At 38.9% G+C, this 21,943-nt stretch overlaps 2 long non-coding RNA genes across 5 annotated transcripts in view; one reads left to right on the forward strand and one right to left on the reverse strand.

Moving 5' to 3' along the window:
• Positions 1-19,499, forward strand: part of LOC122540937 — a 36,297-nt gene extending 16,798 nt beyond the window's left edge. Inside the window, exons 2-3 of the long non-coding RNA XR_006309463.1 lie at positions 16,502-16,569; positions 18,214-19,499. This is a non-coding gene — a long non-coding RNA (uncharacterized LOC122540937). The remainder of the gene's footprint in view (positions 1-16,501; positions 16,570-18,213) is intronic.
• The window catches only part of LOC122540936, a 186,360-nt gene that overhangs the window by 86,231 nt on the left and 78,186 nt on the right, over positions 1-21,943 (reverse strand). The window contains exon 1 of one of the 4 annotated variants that reach the window (XR_006309462.1): positions 16,297-16,401. The exons of the other annotated variants lie outside the window; for them this stretch is intronic. This is a non-coding gene — a long non-coding RNA (uncharacterized LOC122540936). Of the gene's footprint in view, positions 1-16,296; positions 16,402-21,943 lie in introns of those variants that run through there. 4 annotated transcript variants of the gene reach the window in all.

The following is a 21,943-nucleotide window of genomic DNA, read 5'->3' on the forward strand; positions in this document are numbered from 1 at the left end:
TCATCTGCAAACTTACTAACTGTACCTCTTATGCTCGTATCCAAATCATTTATGTAAATCACAAAAAGTAGAGGACCCAGCACCGATCCTTGTGGCACTCCACTGGTCACAGGCCTCCAGTCTGAAAAACAACCCTCCACCACCACCCTCTGTCTTCTACCTTTGGGCCAGTTCTATATCCAAATGGCTAGTTCTCCCTGTATTCCATGAGGTCTAACCTTGCTAATCAGTCTCCCATGGGGAGCTTTGTCGAATGCCTTACTGAAGTCCACATAGATCACATCTACTGCTCTGCCCTCATCTTTGTTACTTCTTCAAAAAACTCAATCAAGTTTGTGAGACATGATTTCCCACACACTAAGCCATGTTGACTCTCCCGAATCAGTCCTTGCCTTTCCAAATACATGTACATCCTGTCCCTCAGGATTCCGTCCAACAACTTGCCTACCACCGAGGTCAGGCTCACCAGTCTATAGTTCTCTGGCTTGTCTTTACAGCCCTTCTTAAACAGTGGCACCACGTTTGACAACCTCCAGTCTTCCGGCACCTCACCTGTGACTATCATTGATTCAAATATCTCAGCACGAGGCCCAGCAATCATTTCTCTAGCTTCCCACAGAGTTCTCGGGTACACCTGATCAGGTCCAGGGGATTTATCCACCTTTAACCGTTTCAAGACATCCAGCACTTCCTCCTCTGTAATCTGGACATTTTGCTAATTCTACACTGGTATCTCCTCTCTTATTGATGTCAGGGACATGTGATCAACTGTATCATTATGATTTACATTCATTACATTAAACTATAGTTTTGATTTTAAGGTCATTTTTTGTTACACAACAAATCTTACTACACTTTAGGAAGCAAAAATGTAATGTTGGTGAAGCCATAATGTACACCAAAGAGCCTGGAGATAAAAACTGCGGTGCAAAAAAAATTACTCAAACAAGTTTTGATGTGGAGGAGCAAGTATTGGACTGGGTGGACAAATTTTAAAAATCACACAACACCAGGTTATAGTGTAACAGGTTTATTTAGAAGCACTATCTTTCAGAGCATTGCTCCTTCATCAGGTAGCTGTGGAGCAGGAACTTAAGACACAGAATTTACAGTAAAAGATTACAGTGTCATGCAACTGAAATGATATATTGAACAAACCTAGATTGCTGTTAGGTCATAGAGTCATAGAGTCATAGAGATGTACAGCATGGAAACAGACCCTTCGGTCCAACCCGTCCATGCTGACCAGATATCCCAAACCAATCTAGTCCCACCTGCCAGTACCCGGCCCATATCCCTCCAAACCCTTCCTATTCATATACCCATTCAAATGCCTCTTCAATGTTGCAATTGTACCAGCCTCCACCACATCCTCTGGCAGCTCATTTCATACAGAGACCTACCACTCTCTGCATGGAAAATGTTGCCCCTTAGGTCTCTTTTATATCTTTCCCCTCTCACCATAAACCTATGCCCTCTAGTTCTGGACTCCCCACCCTAGGGAAAAGATTTTGCCTATTTATCCTATCCATGCCCCTCATAATTTTGTAAACCTCTATTAGGTCACCCCTCAGCCTCCGATGCTCCAGGGAAAACGGCCCCAGCCTGTTCAGCCTCTCCCTGTAGCTCAGATCCTCCAACCCTGGCAACATCCTTGTAAATCTTTTCTGAACCCTTTCAAGTTTCACAACATCTTTCTGATAGGAAGGAGACCAGAATTGCATGCAATATTCCAACAATGGCCTAACCAATGTCCTGTACAGCCGCAACATGATCTCCCAACTCCTGTACTCAATACTCTGACCAATAAAGGAAAGCATACCAAACGCCTTCTTCACTATCCTATCTACCTGCGACTCCACTTTCAAGGAGCTATGAACCTGCACTCCAAAGTCTCTTTGTTCAGCAACACTCCCTAGGACCTTACCATTAAGTGTATAAGTCCTGCTAAGATTTGCTTTCCCAAAATGCAGCACCTCGCATTTATTTGAATTAAACTCCATCTGCCACTTCTCAGCCCACTGGCCCATTTGGTCAAGATCCTGTTGTAATCTGAGGTAACCCTCTTCGCTGTCCACTACTCCTCCAATTTTGGTGTCATCTGCAAACTTACTAACTGTACCTCTTATGCTCGCATCCAAATCATTTATGTAAATGACAAAAAGTAGAGGGCCCAGCACTGATCCTTGTGGCACTCCACTGGTCACAGGCCTCCAGTCTGAGGTTTTGGTTAATTAATATGTGAATCCCAGAACTCCTTTAAGTCACATTCTCAAGATAACTTAAGGTTTTATTAAAAAAATGACATCTCCGCTCAGACAATGCATTAAACATGTGAGGCTAGAGTCTGTATGTATCCCAATCTTAAGTCAGACCGGTTCTATTTCCAAAGTGGAATTTACAAAATATTACATGGATTGACTGTTTGCAGACTGTACGCTTTTTGAGCAAAATAGAATGTATCTGCAAATATAATTCTGCAAATACAAATTCACCCCATAGACTTATATGTGTGTGTGCATGCATGAGAGTGAGAGAAAGTGTGGGTGGCTGCATGTGAGTGTGCGCATGTGAGTGTGAGTGCACATGTGAGAGTGTGTGTGTATGTTTGGTAAAGTGTGTGTGTGAGTGTGATGGAGTATAAGCCTGTGAGACGGTTTGTGTCAAGATTGGGATACAGACAGACTGTAAACTCACACCTTTAATGCATTGTCTGAGCTGAGATGTCACATTTCTTTATAAAACCTTAAGTTATCTTGAGAATGTGACAAAAGAAATTCTGTGATTTACATATTAATAAACTGAAACCTGCAACCCATTCTAAAAGATGAAAGACTTAACAGCAATCTAGGTTTGTTTACTATTTAATTTCAGTTGCATGACACTGTAATCTTTTGCTATAAATTCTGTGTCTTATGATCCTGCTCCACATCTACCTGATGAAGGAGCAGCACTCCGAAAGCTAGTGCTTCCAAATAAACCTGTTGGACTATAACCTGGTGTTGTGTGATTTTTAAATTTGTACAAGTTTAGCATTCATGAACAACAAGCAATGTGGACAGCAAAGCATGTTATACAAGATGATTAAGGACAAGAATTAGGAAGTTTTGCTACAGTTAAATAGGAGCTTCGAATGATCACACCTGAAGTAATGTTTTGCTGTTTTGATCTCGATATTTAAGAATGGATGTGTTTGTTTTGAAGGTGATACTGTGAAACTCCACTAAATAGGTCCCTGCCATGGGGACCTCTGAAGAGAGGTTGAATGAATTTGGCCCACATGTTCTGGAATTTAGAGTCTTAGAAAGTCCTACAGCAAGGAGAGGGGCCCTCCTCCATCCAAGCCAACCCCATTTCCATGCACTTGGCCCATATCCTTCTAAACCCTTCCTAAACATGTATTTGTCCAAATGCCTTTTAAACATTGTTAATCTACCCGTCTCAACCCCTTCCGCTGGCAGCGTACCACCTCCTGTGTGAAAAGTTGTCCCTCAGGTTCTATTTTATTCCTTCCCCTCGAACCTTAAACTGATGCCTTCCATTCCTCCATTCCCCAACCCTGGGAAAATGTCTAAGTCCATCCACCTTATCCATGCCTCTCATGATCTTATACACTTCTATAAGATACCCCCTCAATCTCCTATGCTCTAAAGAAAAATTCCTAGCTTGTTCAAACTCTCCCTATAACTCAAATCCTTGAGTCCTGGCAAAATCCTTGTAAATTTTGTCTGCTCTCTTTCCAGTTTAATAGCATCCTTCTTAGAGCAAGGTGACCAAAACCAAACACAATACTGCAAGTGCGGCCTTACCAATGTCCTGTACAACTGCAGCATAACTTCCCAACTTCTATACTCAGTGTCCTGACTGATGAAGGCCAGAGTGTCAAAGGCCTTCTTCACGGCCCTGTCTACCTCTGACTCTACTTTTAGAGGACCTGAACTCCAAGCTTCCTCTGCCCCACTACACTCCTTAAGGCCCTACCATTCACCATGAAACTCTTACCTTGATTTGACTTTCCAAAATGCAAGACCTCATACATTTATATTAAACTCCATTTGTTATTTCTCAGCCCACTTCCCCAGCTGATCAAGGTCCTGCTGCAAGAAGATGAGATGATATCATGAAACATGCAAGATTCTGAAAGAATTTGACAAGATAGGTCTGACAGGGTAAAAACAATGACTGCAGATGCTGGAAACCAGATTTTGGATTAGTGGTGCTGGAAGAGCACAGCAGTTCAGGCAGCATCCAAGGATTTTGCTGCTCCTTGGATGCTGCCTGAACTGCTGTGCTCTTCCAGCACCACTAATCCAAAAAAAGATAGGTCTGACAGCTTCTCCTACTTGGAATATCTACAACAGAGGTTAAAGGGTTGATCATTTAGGACTGAGATAAAGTAAAATTTCTCAACTCAAATGGTTGTGAAATTTTGGAATACTCGACCCTAGTGTATTGAGGATGCTTTATTATTGAATATATTTTTGTTTGAGGTGGACAAATCTTTGGCCGCTCAGGGAATAAAGAAATCTTGGAAGTGGGATGGAAAGTGGTTTTGAAGAAGAAGATGAACCATGATCATATTAAATGTCAGAGCAGACTTGAGAAGCCAAATGGCCTTCAGCTCCTATTTCTAATGTTGTTTAGTTGATTCTTAATAAATATACGCAACACACGGAGGCTCAGAAAGACAGCAAGGTGAAAAGCAGAGAAGTAAGCAGAGACAGGTAGAACAAGGCAGAGACAGCAGGAGGGACGCAAAGACACAAGGAGCGATACATGTTGACAAAAAGGGTAGGGAGTGAAAAGAAATATACAAAAGTGTGTGATTTAAGAAATTATTTTTTGCTAAATGGCCATCACTATCACAAGATACCATAAAATGGCAAAAACGTTTAATGATTAATGCAGTTGTGCCACTGTTTAAATCATAATTTGACAGTTCTGTTTAACTCTGCCAGTCCCCAAGACCGAACAACAGACAGATGAGTGAACTTGCCCTGCAGAACCCAGAAGACTAATAGTTATTCAGAGACATGATTCATTGTACGTGCTCTGACAGACCATTGGTATTTGCACTGCTGTGGAACTTAACTGTTTTGCAGTTTTCCCAGTGACAACAAAGATGATTTTACTTTTGGCTATGAATTCTGAAGAGGATATCACTGAGCCCAGTTTACACCCTGTAACTCTCCAATTAATATCTACTCATGAAGAAAAATTTTGTTTGTGAGCCAGTATTCTCTGAAGGATTCCATAGCACAGCTGTGCACCACAGGGTATGATGATGTCACCCTTCCTGAAATTAATTTTAACTGAAGAAACTGGATGGTACAATGGGTTGGACTACATTCTTACCAAGGGGTTTTGATTCAGATCCAATAAAGTGATCTGATAAAGTAATCTATTTTCCTGTTTAGAAACTACATTCAATCAGTCTGGTCAGTCCCATGTAAACACCTCACTGGTCTGGGCCACAGTGTAAGCAACCTCATTACAGATTGGTAAAGTCATTGCTTGCACTGTGTGTTGCACTTCAGAGTTCAAAATTAAGAGGCATTTTTGACTCGATGGAAAGAAGTTAAGTCTGTATTGCATTTTACATTACAGAAGCTAATAGGTCTGGAAAGAAGCAAGTTTATTCTCATCCCCATGTTCCAACCATGTCACTCTTTCCCATCTGTTTCACTATATTAAAGACACAAGTATAAATTGTTGTTGTACATTTAACTCACACCATACTCTTTTGGAGGCTCATGCAGTTGGATGGATAGTATGGATCAATTCCCACACTGGTTGAGGTTACCATGAATCTTCTCAACCCCTCCATTTACCCGAGGTATGGTGATCCCTCAGGTCAAACCACCACCAGTTGTCTCTCTCTCGCCTCTTCCTGTCTCTCTCTAATCAGAGAACAGCTCTATAGTCATGTGAGTCAACGGCAACTTTAGGTTTTACTTGCTTTGAGACTGTGTAAAAAGATATTTGCTTAGATTTTAACTTATAATTTACATGAGTTCTGAAGGGTGACTAGACATGAATTGTTAACTCTGTTTTCTGTTCACAGATGCTGCCAGACCTGTTGAATTCTTCCAACAATTTTTGTTTTTGTTTGTTTTATGTGTTTTACTTGGTCTGGACATATGTAATAAGACATATTTCCTCCCACACTCCAAAGATGTGCAGGTCAGGTGAATTGGCCATGCTAAATTACCCATAGTGTTACGTGCATTCGTCAGGGAGAAATGGGTCTGGGTGGGTTACTCTTCAGAGGATCGGTGTGGACTGGTTGGGACGAAGAGCCTTTTTCCACACTGTAGGAAATCTAACTGGAAAGAAAAGAAATAGAATTGTGTTCCAAGAACTGAGCATGCCTAAATGTTCCCAGCACATTCATACCTGTCCTTTTAACAGCATACTCTTCAAAAGAAGTAGAGTTTATGCAATATAACTAGACAAATCTGATTTTGGAAGTACAATATGAAATAAGTTTCAGTTGTCCTCTCAACACAGCCGTCCATTGATGCATTATTGATTGATAGTTTATATTCAAGATAACTACTTATTGGTATACCTCTGCAAAGTGAACTTGAATAGCTATACAGTGAAGTTGCAGTAAGGTTCAGCAAAATGAATATAAATGAAGACTCATAGATTCAACCAGTTTTCAAGCCTAGTCTGCATGGGTGAATAGTCCCAAAGCTCCCTACTCCACTTCAAATTTAATTTTGTTTCCAGGAAGTAAAACAAGCCAGAAGATTAAAGTGTACTTGTTATTTAATATTGCATAAATAACAATCAACTTTATTGCTCACTAATTGCTTTTCAATCACAGAAGCAATATTTTTATGGCTGGTTGCCATTGGCTGACTTGTCCATTGCTAGGAAACGTTGGCTACATCATAGTCACAAATAACTGGTCATGCACTTCATTATGACGAGAATATTTCTGCTCTGCTTTCTCTTTGTCTGTGTGCATTCTTGGTTACCTCTTAACAAAAATCCTTCTGCTTTCAGCAGCAAAAGTTGAAGCTGCCATAGTCCTACAAAACAATAAGTTGTTCTCTCCCTGGAGAGAAATAAAGAATGGCATTTTAACCTGAGTATCACTAAGCTACAGGTGAGGACAGAGTTTAAGAAAGTGAATTAGTCTTGATATCTTCAGCTAGTACAAGAATTGAACCATGCATTTTGATATCACTCACCAACCATCCAGCCAACTGAGCTAACCAACCTCCAAGCAGAACTGCTCAATGAACTGGCCACTTGCAATGACTTAGTCCACATCTCTCCCAAGAATGCATTGGCAGCAATCAATTCCTCTCAATCCCTCAATTCTACTGTTTCAAACTTATACTGACTCTTTTCCCCTATCTCAAAACCCTTTGCTTCCCTTTATCTTTTTATCTTTCCCTGTAGCCTTCTAAAAGCTTCCTCTACATTCTCTGTGAATGGATATAAGACTTATCTTGCTGTCTCCTATTGTTCACCCATGTATCTGAGTAACAACAGGGTTTTTAGGTTCCAGTATGAAGTACAATAGCATAAATAACCGAATATGTGTATCTATTTCATCTTGCCTGCTGGTGAGTATGTTATAAAGAATGTATCTTCCATTTTTCGAGAAATGTATTTTGATAATTTGACATTGTACAGTATATCAGGTTATGAAGAAGTGAAGCGGGATGAATCAGCTCCCATCTTTTTAACACCCTCAGTCAGTCATAATTTTTTTAAAAACCTTTTAGCATGCAGCTGTATGTCACTTCAAGTAAGAAGTATTTCACTAATTCAAAATTATAGAGCCAAATGCAAAGTTTAATAAGGTTAGATATTTGGAGAGGATTTAATCGTTAATTTGTTGTCCTTTCTGGAGACATGATCTGAACCAGTAGGCATCACATTGTGGCTGACTGGAGACAGTCTTGGAGTGATAATAGAAATTTGTTTTGATTTGGAGAGTTTTATGATCAGAACAAGCAGACATTGAAATCAAGTAGCTATCTTTCAGTTTTTAAGAATCAGTAATTGATTTTTTTTCTGAGGAACGTTCCACAGATTGAAATGCTTTTCTGTTTTAGATTGCAGAAGAACCTGACAGGATCAGATGTAAGAACAGTTTCTTCTGAAGAAAGGAGTTTATTCAGAACGGTTAGGAGATAGTCTACCTCAGTGTAAGGTTTTAGTTTGAAAATGTCATACCAGAAGTGTTTGGTTAGAAATCAGAATCTAAGAAAGTTTAAACTTAGTTGTATGAATAATCAAGGAAAATGGTATCAAAATCTCAAGACCAGGAATTGAAGGAAATAGTTAAGTTAAACCTGTGAATATGTTAGAGAAAGGTATTTGAGTATCCTCTGGCATTTGTGTACTATAAAGTGATGGTGTTGGGAATAAATGGGATTTTGGGTGGCTCTGTGTTTGAAATCTTTCACAATGTGTTATTAAACATTTTTAGTACACTCTATTTTTCCTTAATTTCTTTTGTGCAATGTATATATATTTTCTTGTCAAAACAAAATCTGCAGCATTTTGTGCTTGCATTTGAGTGAAAGATTTTTTTAACAAATGATCTATCAAACAAGATTTCAATCTTGAATCCATCTTATCTAGTTGTAACATTATCTGAGATCATAACAAAATGCATAGACTACAGTTCGAAAGACTATAAACAAAGAGCAAAACAAAATTTCAACCTGATTCCTAACACTATCCTTTTATAGATATTCAGTTACAGAGAAATATCACTTTTATTCTGAAGTGAGAATGGAACAGACGTTATTGAAGAGGAATTTGATGTTACAGAACCAATTCCAGACATAGTATTTTAGCATTTCCAGTATATGCAAGTTCACGTTTGAATAAGTTTATAACTGTAGTTTAGGGAAGTAAATCTGCCATCCTTACCCAGTCTGGCCTACACCTCATTCCAGATGGACAGCAAATGAACTCTTAACTGGCCTCTACAATGGCTGAGCAAGCCATTTAATTCAAGGGCAATTTGAGACCAACAATGAACTCTGGCCTTGCCAGTGACACCGATATCCCACGAAAGAATAAAGAGAGAAATGTCAAACAATCTTGCCTAGACCTATTTGAAATCCTTAACAATAAGAACAGTGAGCTATTCTAATTAGTACTTGTGCTCCATGAACACAGAGACAATAAAGAAACCTTCAGTGCTTTGGGTCAACTGATACTCTTTGTCTTCCTGTCAGGTATATTATATATTGAAGTTAAGAACAAGTAAAGATCACAGCTCACCCAACTGTGGCTGAAATTTTAACATTGGTGTTTTCAGTGTTGCTCTGAGTGCAAAATATCTGAAACCTTCTGACAACTAGAATTTAAATTGACATCAAAGCTCAAACTTTGGATTATTTAGTTTAGACTGTTTTGTTCTATCCATGATTTGGAGGTGCTGGTGTTGGATTGGGGTGGACAAATTTAAAAATCACACAACACCAGGTTATAGTACAACAGGTTATAAACCTGTTATTCTATCCATTTCTGTTCTGTGAACTGCAAAATCTCTTTATAAGAATACTCATGAAACTGAAACATTAGACCTTCTCATTCATTTAATAATCTGCAGATTTCTAATCAAATATTCCTGGTCTGCAAGTTTACAAGGTAAACCTTTATAATAGGGCTTTTCCTGAACTTTCCTTATATGCCTTTCCAGGAGAGAAACTATACTTGCTTCTGACCCAGTTCATATCTACTGCAAAACTTCCCCAAAAGTTTTCTACCTAGGATTTGTTTTTGAGCTAAAATCAATCATTAATAATTCTAAACTAAAAGCAGTGTGTTTTAAAGTTTGCTGCCCTGTCATAAACCCAGAGTAAACCTTCCATTTATAGTCACCTGCATTCTGACATATACTATACGAGTACACTGTTCTGGAAAGGGCAATCAAACCCTTTCTTTAAAACTCTTCACAAAATAATCACCATCCAAATGCAACTAGTTTGAGATCTAAATTCTGTAAAAGTGAGATATCTCACAAAATCACACACCTTTCATCTAAGTCAACCTCAACTGAAATTGGCCCACTAGTATAACCTCAGTAGCATAGAAGCTTCCAGAAACAATAACTCAGGACAAATGAATAATCACTTGGGTGAATGCAGATTAATTTAGGAAAGCCAGCATCGATTTTTTTCAAGCACAGTTTGTTTTCAAGTAATAAATTGGAGGTACTGCTGTTGATGCAATGTAGAGGGACTTCCAAAGACTGGGACAGAAGGCTGCACAACAGACTTGTGAGCGAGGTTATAAAAGGGTTAAGTTAGAGTTCCTCAGGTGTCAGTGTTAGGATCTTTGCGTTCCCTGATGTATGTTAATAGCCTGGACCTTTGTGTGCAATTTCAAAACATATGGATGATACATAACATTGGAAGCACTGTGAATACTGAGGAGGATTGCATTGATTTCAATTGTATAATGACAGATGGGTGGAATGGGTGGAGAAGTTTCAGATGACATTTAACACAGAGTAGTGTGAAATGATTCATTTTGGAAAGAAGAATGCAGAGAAACAATTTAAAATAAATGGCCTAATTCTTGAGGAGGTACAAGAGCAGAAAGACTTGGATATTCTCAAGTTCATATGTTATTTAAAGTGACAAGATAGGCTGAGATATTAGTCAATGAAATATAAACCATCCTGTGTTTTACTTACAAAGGGAATAGAGTACAAAGGCAAGGAGACTATATTAAACCTGTGGATGACACTGTTTTAACCTCAGCTGTAGTATTGTATCCAGTTCTGCACGCCACAGTTTAGGAAAGACATGACTGCATTAAAGAAAGCACAAAAAAATTCATGAGAATGTTTCCAGGAATTAGGAATTTCAATGAGGTAGCTAGATAGGAGCAGTTGTGATGGTTTTCCTTGGAGAAGAAAAAATTGAGAAGACATTTGATAAAAGTAGGGAAGAGGTGGTGGCACAATGGTAACATCAATGGACAAGTAATTTAAAGGCCAAGCTAACGCTCTGGAGAAGTGGTAGTTTGTCAACTGTTGGAATTTAAAATTCAATTAATTAAGCTTGAATTAAAAGTTCATCCCAGAAATGATGGCCAGGAAAGTTGAATTTTACTTCACTTCACTAGCAAGGTGAAATTTGTCTAACATCCCTGATCTGACTTACATGTGACTTCAGACCAACAGTTTAATATGAGAAGCATAGTGACTGGGAAGGTGTTAAGTTTTATTATTTGTCAATGGTGAGTTATATGATCTCAATCACATCAACAACTTGGAATTGGGTGAGTGCAGTATAAGCCCCAGTGTCTTTTACATGTGGGAGAAAAGAGAATGTCAGTAAGATGTGCCCTTAGAGGTCACATTTTTTGTGTTTCAACTAATCTAAGCCCGTTTTAGAGCTAACTGTTGCTAGGATACAGCATAAAAACACAATAAACATTTTATTGAATTATTCTACAGTTCATTTAACTCTGGGAGTCCCTGACTTCAAAAACGTATGATTTGTGTTGGATCTGGTGAGCTTAAAATCAGCCTGGGTATTTGATAAATTATCTGTAGGTGAGAGATACATATAATTGAGCTGGAGATCACTGATTGACACAGGTTCAACTTTCCAACAAATAGAAGATCCTCGAAATCTTAGCGTCATTGAGTCATAGAGATGTATAGCATGGAAACAGACCACTCAGTCAAACTTATCCATGCCAGCTGGATATCCTAAATAAATCTTGTCCCATTTGACTGCATTTGGCCTATATCCCTCCAAATCCTTCCTATTCATACACCCATCCAGGTGCCATTTAAATGTGTAATTGTACAGCCTCCACCACTTGCTCTGGCAGCATTTTCCACACACACACTACCCCCTGCATGAAAATATTGTCCCTTAGGTCTGTTTTGAATCTTTCCCCTCTCACTTTAAACCCATGCCCTCTAGTTTTGGACTCCCCCATTCCAGGGAATAGAGCTTGTCTATTTACCCTGTCCATGCTCCTCATTTTATAAACCTCTAAAAGGTCTATAAGTAATATAATAGTTCAAGTGTCCTTGGTCATCTGTTGTTGAATACATTACATATCAAAGTGTTCAATTATGTTGATCATGACAGTTAAGCTTTGCTCTCTGTTGTGTCAAATGAACACAGTGGGAGCTCCCAGAGTTATCTGCAGCTCCACAAATAAGGGGTGAAAGGAGATATGCCATCAGCAAGGATTTTATTTTGTAATTAATACACAATGATTTCTGCTGAAATCCTGCATTCCTTTGGATGCCACAGGAAGACTCAAATTTAACTGTAATGTTTCCACCTTGGCTAGCTGACTGAAGTGAACAATGGGCACTTGGGAAAGTCCAGATAGACAATTCACCTGAGGGTGATAGGGCATCAAGAGTGAGTATCTTCAGGACAGGTGATAATACCAAAACCAAACAAAATATAAAATGGTGGCTTAAAAAGTTTAAGATGGAGACAGATAAACTCTCTGTCACACTACAGCTTACAACTGGCATTCTACTGTGGGTAAGAATTAAAGTTTCATGAGCATGCTCCAGTGCAAATACCCTTCAATTAGGCCTTGATATATACACTGCAGATATTGATCTACTTGCTGTTAATTAGATTGAACGTCAATGAGGAAATGTGTACTTTGCATTCTTAAACAAATGGCCACAGCAAAAAAACAACCCCCACCGTCAATGTTTCCATCCAACCAGCTTTGGATTAGTTGCATAAATGTCTCTGTTGGTTAGTACCTTGATCCATCACCCCAAAAGTATATACAGATTATTAAAGGACTGAGCATCATTTATAACGTGAAAGATTCTAACCTATAAGGCTATTCCAACGGTACACGACTACAAGGTCACCAGTCTTTAATTCACACACTTAAGAAAACTGTTTCAGCTTCTGTATTGTGTTCACCGTCTCCACTTGAATGTTAAGCTGAATCTATGACTGTTCGCAAGCTGTGTCTAACCATTTTCCCTTTATTACAGTATTAATTACAGACAGTTTCTGTTATTAATAAATCAGCAACGTGATACTTCGCTAATTCAGGGTACATTGTTAAATATAATATATCCATTCAGCATAAAATTGTAAAGCCGCTGCTTGGTTATAGTGGTACCTGACGAACCGAATAAGCGAGTTATTATTCTATATTTAAATATTCCTGTTTTAAACGCAATCAGAGATTAGAAACTGAGCCATAGGCTTCATTTTCTAAAAATCAATCTCATATTTAAATGTAACCATATCTTCCGAAAGTTTAGTACAATAATCTAAACGAAATCATCACAAGATCTGTAAATATACAGAAAGCGATCTGGAGCCAGACTGAGAGGAAATGCGTTACATCTGGTTGTCACATTCAGCATTACAGTGAGTGTAACAATCAGGAGAAAAATTTCTATTTTATTGTCATTACAGCATTGACACTTAATACCGTTTAGTTCCAACCACGGACCCAGCAATTAAAGAGCTGGAGTCAAACACCGTCAATTATAAAAGTAGAGGTAAATACTGGATATAGCGAACCACTGCAATTTGTTTCATCACGCTTTTTGGTGGCAATTTAAGATATATTCTTGAACTACTCAGCAGGTTTCACGTTTAGATGTTTAACTGGAAGGTCTAATTGAAACTAGATCTCTTCTTTATTCGAGAAGTGATCTGCTGTGAATTTCCGAAATTTTCTGTTCATAATGCAGAGAATTGGAGGCAATTGACGGAGGTTATTTAACCACAGGTTTTATTTAATGGTTGCTTGCAATAATGTCTAATTATCCAAATGTCCTTTTGAAGTACGTGATGACACAAATTACATTTTTGTCGCTTAATTTTTACAGCATTCAAGTATCTGAGGGGAGTAATGCATTTGTATATATGAAATTAATTGTTTTAATATCCAGAAAAACGTGTCTCACCCTACCCCTGGCCTTCATTTACTTTCAACGCTATATTAGAAGCGAGGCACCCTCACATTGAGAGATACACACACATACAGTCGTACACACAGTCACGCCAACATAGCTATCACTTGCTGGTAATTGGATCTTGAAAACTACAAGAGAAGGTTACAATTGTACCAACTACAGAGGTACCACAGATTCTGAGGTGGAAAATGATTGCCTCACCACAGGATTGTGCTCAATTAAAGTGACATTCTATGGTGGTCCAACCATAAAAACCCAGGATTGCAGTGTTCAAAACCATACATTGCATCTTAGGACTCAGTACTTAGCCACGTAACATGTAATATGCAAACGAACGAAAAATAGTTCATGGTGAAGGAGGGTGGGGTGTGATGGAGTGAAGGACAAATAACTGACCACGCCCTGTTACCCCGGTTACATTGAAAATATCCGCCGAACTGGACGGAATCCGAATGCAATCGAAAATTAAAATATTAAACGATTGGATTTTTTAAAAAAGTGATTAATTTCTTTCCACTTTTCATCAAATCAGATTTTATTTTACGTGGCCGCACATCTGTATAGACACATCCTTCTGTCAATTTGGTGGACAGCATCCAAAACTCAGGATCAGCTCTGCTCAGTAACGCTCACATTCACACTCTCCATCCTGTGGGTGGATTTAGGAACACGGTCTTTAGTTACTGTATCATTGCCTTGCAGTTAAATGCCTCTTAAAACCGAAAATGTTTCAAATTGAGATGAAGCCCTTATTGCAATTTAAACACAAGAGACTAATCGTTAGGTTTTACTCTTTAAATTACGGAAACACGGAATGAGCTTTAAACAACAGGTCATGTAAATGTAACTGTTGATGTATTGGCAGTTTCTGTAACAAATTAGAAATATTCTCCCCTCAAAAACAGTGCAATGTTACGTGTAAAATCGACCTCAGTCAATTCCCCGCTTTTGCCGCATATTAAAAATACAGGAAATGTTAAATGGTTATGAAGCTTTAATATGTATAAACGTGACTAACAGATAGTCTATGAATGGTGAATCAACGTGGTCAAATTGAGATAGCATCGGTGAGGAGTTTAAGCCGGCCCCACCCCACGCAACCTTCCTTTACTCGCTACAAACACTGACTGCGTCGCTGTAAATTCCCAGGGATTTCTGCTTTTATTGTTTCAGATGTCCAAAAAATCCAATTTTCCTTTCCTTTCTGCAATCAATGTGTGTGTTGTCACCGATACCAATCAAGACAGACCAAATGCACTCCACAATTGGCATGCAATGTGACTATCTATTGGAGCTGGTGACATTTGTGAAATCTGATCCTAAACCTCCAGCCACGAATTGTTCAATCTTGGATCAATTTTCCCGTTTGGTGGGTCTGGGATAATTTGGGACAAAGCGTGATCTGCATTGCGAACGAATTGCAGAACAGTTAGTCAAGATATTAGCAGAATTTGTATAAAAATGAGCTGGATTTTAAAATTGATTGAGAGGAATTACGTTTTAAATAAAATCATTCTCATTCATTCACAGCGTGCAGGTGAGGTACAAAGATGCATCACTTTTCGGAGCTGTTTGAAACTTGATAATTCAGTCTTGAAAAGCAGAATCCCATGATCGAAGAGTTTGTAATTACAATCTCCACTCGGCTGGATTCAGTTACAAAAAAAGTAATTGGATGAAAAGGGATAACCAACAATGGGTTAAACATTGTTAGGGAGGTAAATTAGAAGATTTCCTTCAATGAAAGTGATTTCATTCGTTATGTTCTAGATTTATCTATAAGATAAAACGTCTCCCCGTTCCGCTAACACACTAAACTCATACACAACCAGACGGGGTGAATGGTACAATTATTTATAGAGACCCCCCGATACCTTTGTTTGTTGAGAAGGAATTCTGTCGACTGGTAGATTAGAATTTCCTGAATAAGTTAGGTGAAAGAGCTACAAGCGATGAGAGTACAACATTCCAATCACTCTTAGAAATCAATTTTGGTCCTTCATGTGTTTCATAGTCTGCTACTGAACTGATTCAAAACAAGGTTTTGTTTTCTTCCAAAAAAACCCAAAAATTAACCAAAAGCTGGAGTGTACCCCCTTCCCCCGCCCTACAGAAATGATATAAATGTTCATTTATAATATTTTTTCCAGAATTTTTAACCCGGTGACAAATGCTTTCTCATTATTTTTCTAACATTGCATCAAATACTGTATATATTATCTTTTCAGACAGGAAAGATAGAAACCAGTCGCCAGGTGATTCCCTACAACCGACTACACATCAGACATTTTGTTCACTGAGCAGGGGGGGGGGGGGGGGGGGTTCGAATATCTAACATTTAATTTTACATGAGAAAATTATAAAATGTAAACCTGGCTTTAAACTGCGAGTTTAACTGGAGATCGAAATTCTGTCGTAAACCAACGGCACAGCAGCGCAGCAAGGCAGGTGCTGCATCAGAGATAGGATCAGCTCCATTTCAGATGTATGAACACCCAGAATCAGTGTATCTAATGATATGTTCAACGAAATTATTGACCTTTTTTCAAATACTAATCCTTTCCATTGAATTCACAGCTCATCAGAGATAAGTAAACGTCGAATATGTGCAAAACTGTTTGATGTAACAAGCCGAATTTAAACAGGTAACTTTGGAAACTGCTAGAAAGGGGACCCGATGTAAATCTAATGATATTCAAAGAATTAGCTTTCCGAGCGGTGCTCCTTCATCAGGTGGTTGTGGAGTACACAATTGCAAGACAAGAATTTATTTGCTAAAAATTCTGTCTCTTACAATTGTGTACTCCACAACTCCCTGATGAAGGAGCAGCGCTCGGAAAGCTAGTGCTTCCAATTAAACCTGTTGGACTATAACCTGGTGTTGTGTGATTTTTAACTTTGTACACTCCAGTCCAACACCCATCTCCAAATCATATTCAAAGAGTGACCGTCACTCCGATGGCGTTATATTGTACCTTTTCGATTGACATCGATTTTCCCTTTATCATTCGTTGCTTTTATCATATATTTAAATATCCGTTTGGCAAGCGTTAAGTTGTCCTCAAGCAATTATTGAAAGGAGATGTGTGTAATTATGACCAAATTATTTTAATGGCATTTACAAATTAATTCAAAATTAGACCACACTAAAACTAAGTAATGTTCAAAATTTTAGCAAAGCCACATTTCGGAATACTAATAATAATCCAAATGATTCAACATCTCATTAATTTAATTTCTTCGAGTCATTTGTATTTTGAAAATATAATTCAGAATTAAAATCACCCCAGGTGTCTGAACTGATTTAAATTACATAAGAACGTTAACGAGTTTTACAAGTGACACAGTCGTTATTACTCGATGTGTTCAGTCAGCACAAATACATAGAGACCGGAAATACTTAAATGAATAGCAATAATTGGAGCCGTTGAAAACTTTGTTCCCATCTTTCAGAATTGAAAATTAATATTCTAACGTGGATTAAACAAGCAACGGTATTGTTGAATAAAAACTGGAAACAATTAGTTTTAAAGAATGGATTACTATCGAAATCGATACTTACTAAAAACATTTGGATATTTGTTAACCTGTTTCTATATTCTATGGTACGTATAGAAGTTTGCAACACCTGGTAGATGGTTCGTTTTTATTGCAAAGGAGTGAAGTCTTAATCTAATTATTGAAGTGCTTTTTGTTTAGTTGATTCTGTTTGATGGTGAAATTCGCTATTCAGCACTAAAACTGGAATCACACCAGTGATTCTCTTTCAGTGCTTGCTTTGCAACTCATTCATGATTAACAATGATATTTGGAATTGGCCCCGAGTTCTCGCCACATCCTTGGAACCATTTGCTAATGTTCACCGTGACTACAATTGCAATGTCACGGACGCTTTGAAATTACGGTTTGGGACGGTTGGAACCACTTGTTCACGAATTCATCGTACTTGGAGTGGACCAAGAGGACTTTGGAATGTGGCTGGATATGCTCCAACTCTCATGTTGGATCTGTTGTGCTCTTATCGTTCATTCAAACTATAACAATTATTAAATGGAAACTGGATCAACTAGCTACCAGGGCTCAATACGTGCTTAGTCTTGTTTTTCTTTGGCCCGGAGCTTTGGAACTCAGTTGTGGGAAGCTTGATTCCAGCCAAACACTGGGAGATATGAAATAGTAGTTGTGTGCTAATCCCACGAATCGAGAAGTGCATGGCACACGAGGCTGATGTGAGGCCACTATTGATAGTTCACACCCTAATTTTGTGTTTTTTTTTCCCATTATTCCAGGAGCTGATGTAACTGCACGCCTGATATCCGCTGACCTGCGATGAGATACAATCGGCCATATAACTTCGGTCAAACGGCTCAACAAAGGTTGCCAGTTGTAATCCAAGCAGGCCAGGAAATTTTGGGATAACCCTGGAAACCAGTGGTAAAATAATAAAAGCAGCTGTGCAGGAATCAGCTTTCCAGTTTTAGGAATTTCATGCAGATTTTCAATATCCCTTTTAAATCTGCTCTTCTCTCTACTCCCCATTTTTGTTTTCCCTTTCATACATTCTTTTTAATGTAACTGGGGAAATTAAATTCAGGAATGCCTGTTGACTTTTCCATTCTTCCAGCTCCACACACTAAGTTTAAAGAGGGGAAAGGAGACAGAAAACCTAATGGTAACCCTGTTCAGAACACCAGCGTTTGATTTGGTTAATGTAAAGACATGCCTTCCAAAGTGATTAGACCATTGGCATTCATTGTTGGACTTTGAAAAATGATAAAGTATTTGACCTAATTTTTAAGCCTTTTACTTGTACTGATGTGGTCAAATAGTGACAAGCATCTGAGTCACTCATAATAAAGATGCCCACATTTATAGATTTTATTGATCCATTTATATCATCTTTCAGATCTACCCCAGCTGCCATACCTGTGGCATCAAGCTCCAAGAGACAAAATGTCTTCATATGCACTAGTTAATTAAACTCAGTTAGCAATACCATCACTGGATTCAAGACCATAGGCAACACCCATACATGTATACAAATGAGTTAAGAGTAGGCCATTGGGACCCTCCAACCTTTAAGACAATGGCTAATCTGAATGTAACCTCAACTCTGCATGCCCACCAATAGCCTTTCATACCCTTACTTACCAAAGATCTATCCACCTTTGCCTGAAAACCACACAGAGGTGCTACTTCTCCTATCTTTTGAGGAAGAGACTTCCACAAATTCACAAACCTCTGAGAGAAACAAGGTTTCTTCTTATTTCTGTTTTAAATGAACAACCCATTATTTTTAAACCCCTTGTTTTTATTTTGACACCTAGTTCTCACTTCTTCCACAAAACAAAGTACGCTTTCTACATTGAAGCAAAACACAGTCAATCAAGTTATCTCTTATTCTTCTAAACTCCAGCAGATGGAACTCAGTCTTATCTGTTTTCATGACATAATACATCCATACCAGATATTAGTATCATAAACTTTCTTTGAAATGCCTCCAATGCCTTTATATTTTTCCTTCCATAAAAAGACTAATACTGTTCACAGTACTCCAGAATTTTTTTTTTTCAAATGGTCATCTCTCCTGATTCTAATCACTATCCAGTGATCCTGACTGATAATTTTATGCATGAAGTTCAGATGAAAATAACATGGAGTTCTGCTTTCATACAAATCATGGAATCCCTAGGGTGTGAAAGTGGGCAATTTGGCCCATTGAGTCCAAACTGACCCTCCGAAATGCATCCCACCCCATCCCTGTAACCCTGCATTTCTCATGGCTATTCCACCTGGCCTGGACATCGCTGGACACTAAGGGCAATTTGGCATGGCCAATTCACCTAACCTGCACATAAAGTCTTGGAGCCATAGAAATATACAGCACAGAAACAGATCCTTCAATCCAACTCATCCATGCCGACCAGATATCCTAACCTAATCTAGTCCCATTTGCCAGCACTTGGCCCATCCGTCTAAACCTTTCCTATTTATATACCCATCCAGATGCCTTTTAAATGTTACAGTTGTACCAGCCTCCACCACTTCCTCTGGCAGCTCATTCCATACACGCACCACCTTCTGCTGTGAAAGTGTTGCCCCCTAGGTCCCTTTTAAATTTTCCCCCCCTCACCCTAAACCTAAGCCCTCTTGTTCTGCACTCCCCCCACCCCAGGGAAAAGACCTTGTCTATTTATCCTATCCATACCCCTCATGATCCCATTTAAATCTTTTTCCTCTTATTTTGACCCTATGCCCCTCATCTTCCGATGCTCCAGGGAAAACATCCCCAGCCTATTTAGCCTCTTCCGATAGCTTAAACCCCCAACATTGGCAAGCTGCTTGTAAATCTTTTCTGAACTCTTTCAAGTTTCACAACAAACTGTGTGGAGTTTGCACGTTCTCCCCGTGTCTGCGTGGGTTTCCTCCGGGTGCTCCGGTTTCCTCCCACATCACAAAGATGTGCAGGGTCAGGTGAATTGGCTATACTAAATTGCCCGTAGTGCTAGCTAAGGGGTAAATGTAGGGGTATGGGTGGGTTTCGCTTCGGCGGGTCGGTGTGGACTTGTTGGGCCGAAGGGCCTGTTTCCACAATCTAATCTAATCTAATCTAATCTAATCTAAAACATTCTTGCTATAACAGGGAGACCAAAATTACATGTAATATTCAAAAAGTGGCCTAACCAATGTTCTGTACAGCTGCAACTGTACCTCCCAACTCCTAGATTCAATGCTCTGATCAACAAAGGAAAGCATACCAAACATCTTCTTTACTATCCTATCTATCATTCGCCTCACTTCTCTCCAAATAAATGGTTTTTCCCATTGCAAAAAATGCTTACAGCAATGCTTAGCAAGTCAGGCAGAATCTGTGGAGAGAGAAACTGAGTTAATGTTTCCCATGGACAGCTATCCAGCTGAAACGTCAGCTCTGCTTCTCTCTCCAAATGTGCTGCCCAGTTGGCTGAGGATTTCCAGTATTTTCATTTCAGATTTCCTATTTCCACACTACATATTTTTTGTGAATAGGGTTTTTTTTTTATTGATGCCCATTCATTGTGCTTGAGATAAAATTGGTGCCTTCAAGGAAAATTGCAACTTTCTATCTGGATGATGATAAAGCTGCCACAAAACCATTATAGTGGAGTTGCATCAGCAAGGCTTCATGAAGGGAAATCATGCTAAATAAACATACTAGAATTCTTTAGGGAGATTAAATAAAGGGGACGAGTGGATGTAATAAATTTTGTGTTTTAAAAGAATTTGATGGAATCGTAGAGTCATAGAACACAGACACCAGCTCTTTGGCCCAATTTGCCCAAGCCAATCAGATTTCCTGAACTGAACTATTCCCAATTCCTTGCATTTGGCCCATGCCCCTCTAAACCTTTCCTGTTCATGTACCTATTCAAATATCTTTTAAATGCTGTAATTATACTCACCTCTACCACTTCCTCTGGTAGCTTGTTTCATATGCACACCACCCTCTGCGTGAAAAAGTTGCCCCTCAGGTCCCATTTAACTCTTTTTCCTCTTATTTTGACCCTATGCCCTCTATTTGTGGACTCACCTACACTAGGGCATAGATGTTAGCTATTCATCTTATCTATGCCCTCATGAGTTTATAAACTTTTAGAAGGTCACCCCTCAGCCTTCATTCTCCAGGGAAAAAAGTCCCAGCCTATCCAGCCTCTCAATAAAACTCAAACTCTCCAGTTTTGGTAACATCCTTGTAAATATTTCACACACCCTTTCCTGTGTAATAACATCCTTCCTATAACAGGACAACCAGAATTGTATGCAGTACTTCAAATGTTGTCTTACAAACATCTTGGAGAAAGTGAGGACTGCAGATGCTGGAGTACCAGAGTTGAAAAATGTGGTGCTGGAAAAACACAGCAGGCCAGGCAGCATCCGAGGAGCAGGAAAATCAACGTTTCGGGCATAAGCCCTTCTTCGGGAATGAGGCTGGTGTTCCAAGTGGGCTGAGATAAAAGGTAGGGGGGAGGGAATTTGGGG

Source organism: Chiloscyllium plagiosum, chromosome 36 (genome assembly GCF_004010195.1).
Source record: "Chiloscyllium plagiosum isolate BGI_BamShark_2017 chromosome 36, ASM401019v2, whole genome shotgun sequence".
In the NCBI taxonomy this organism is placed as follows: domain Eukaryota; kingdom Metazoa; phylum Chordata; class Chondrichthyes; order Orectolobiformes; family Hemiscylliidae; genus Chiloscyllium; species Chiloscyllium plagiosum.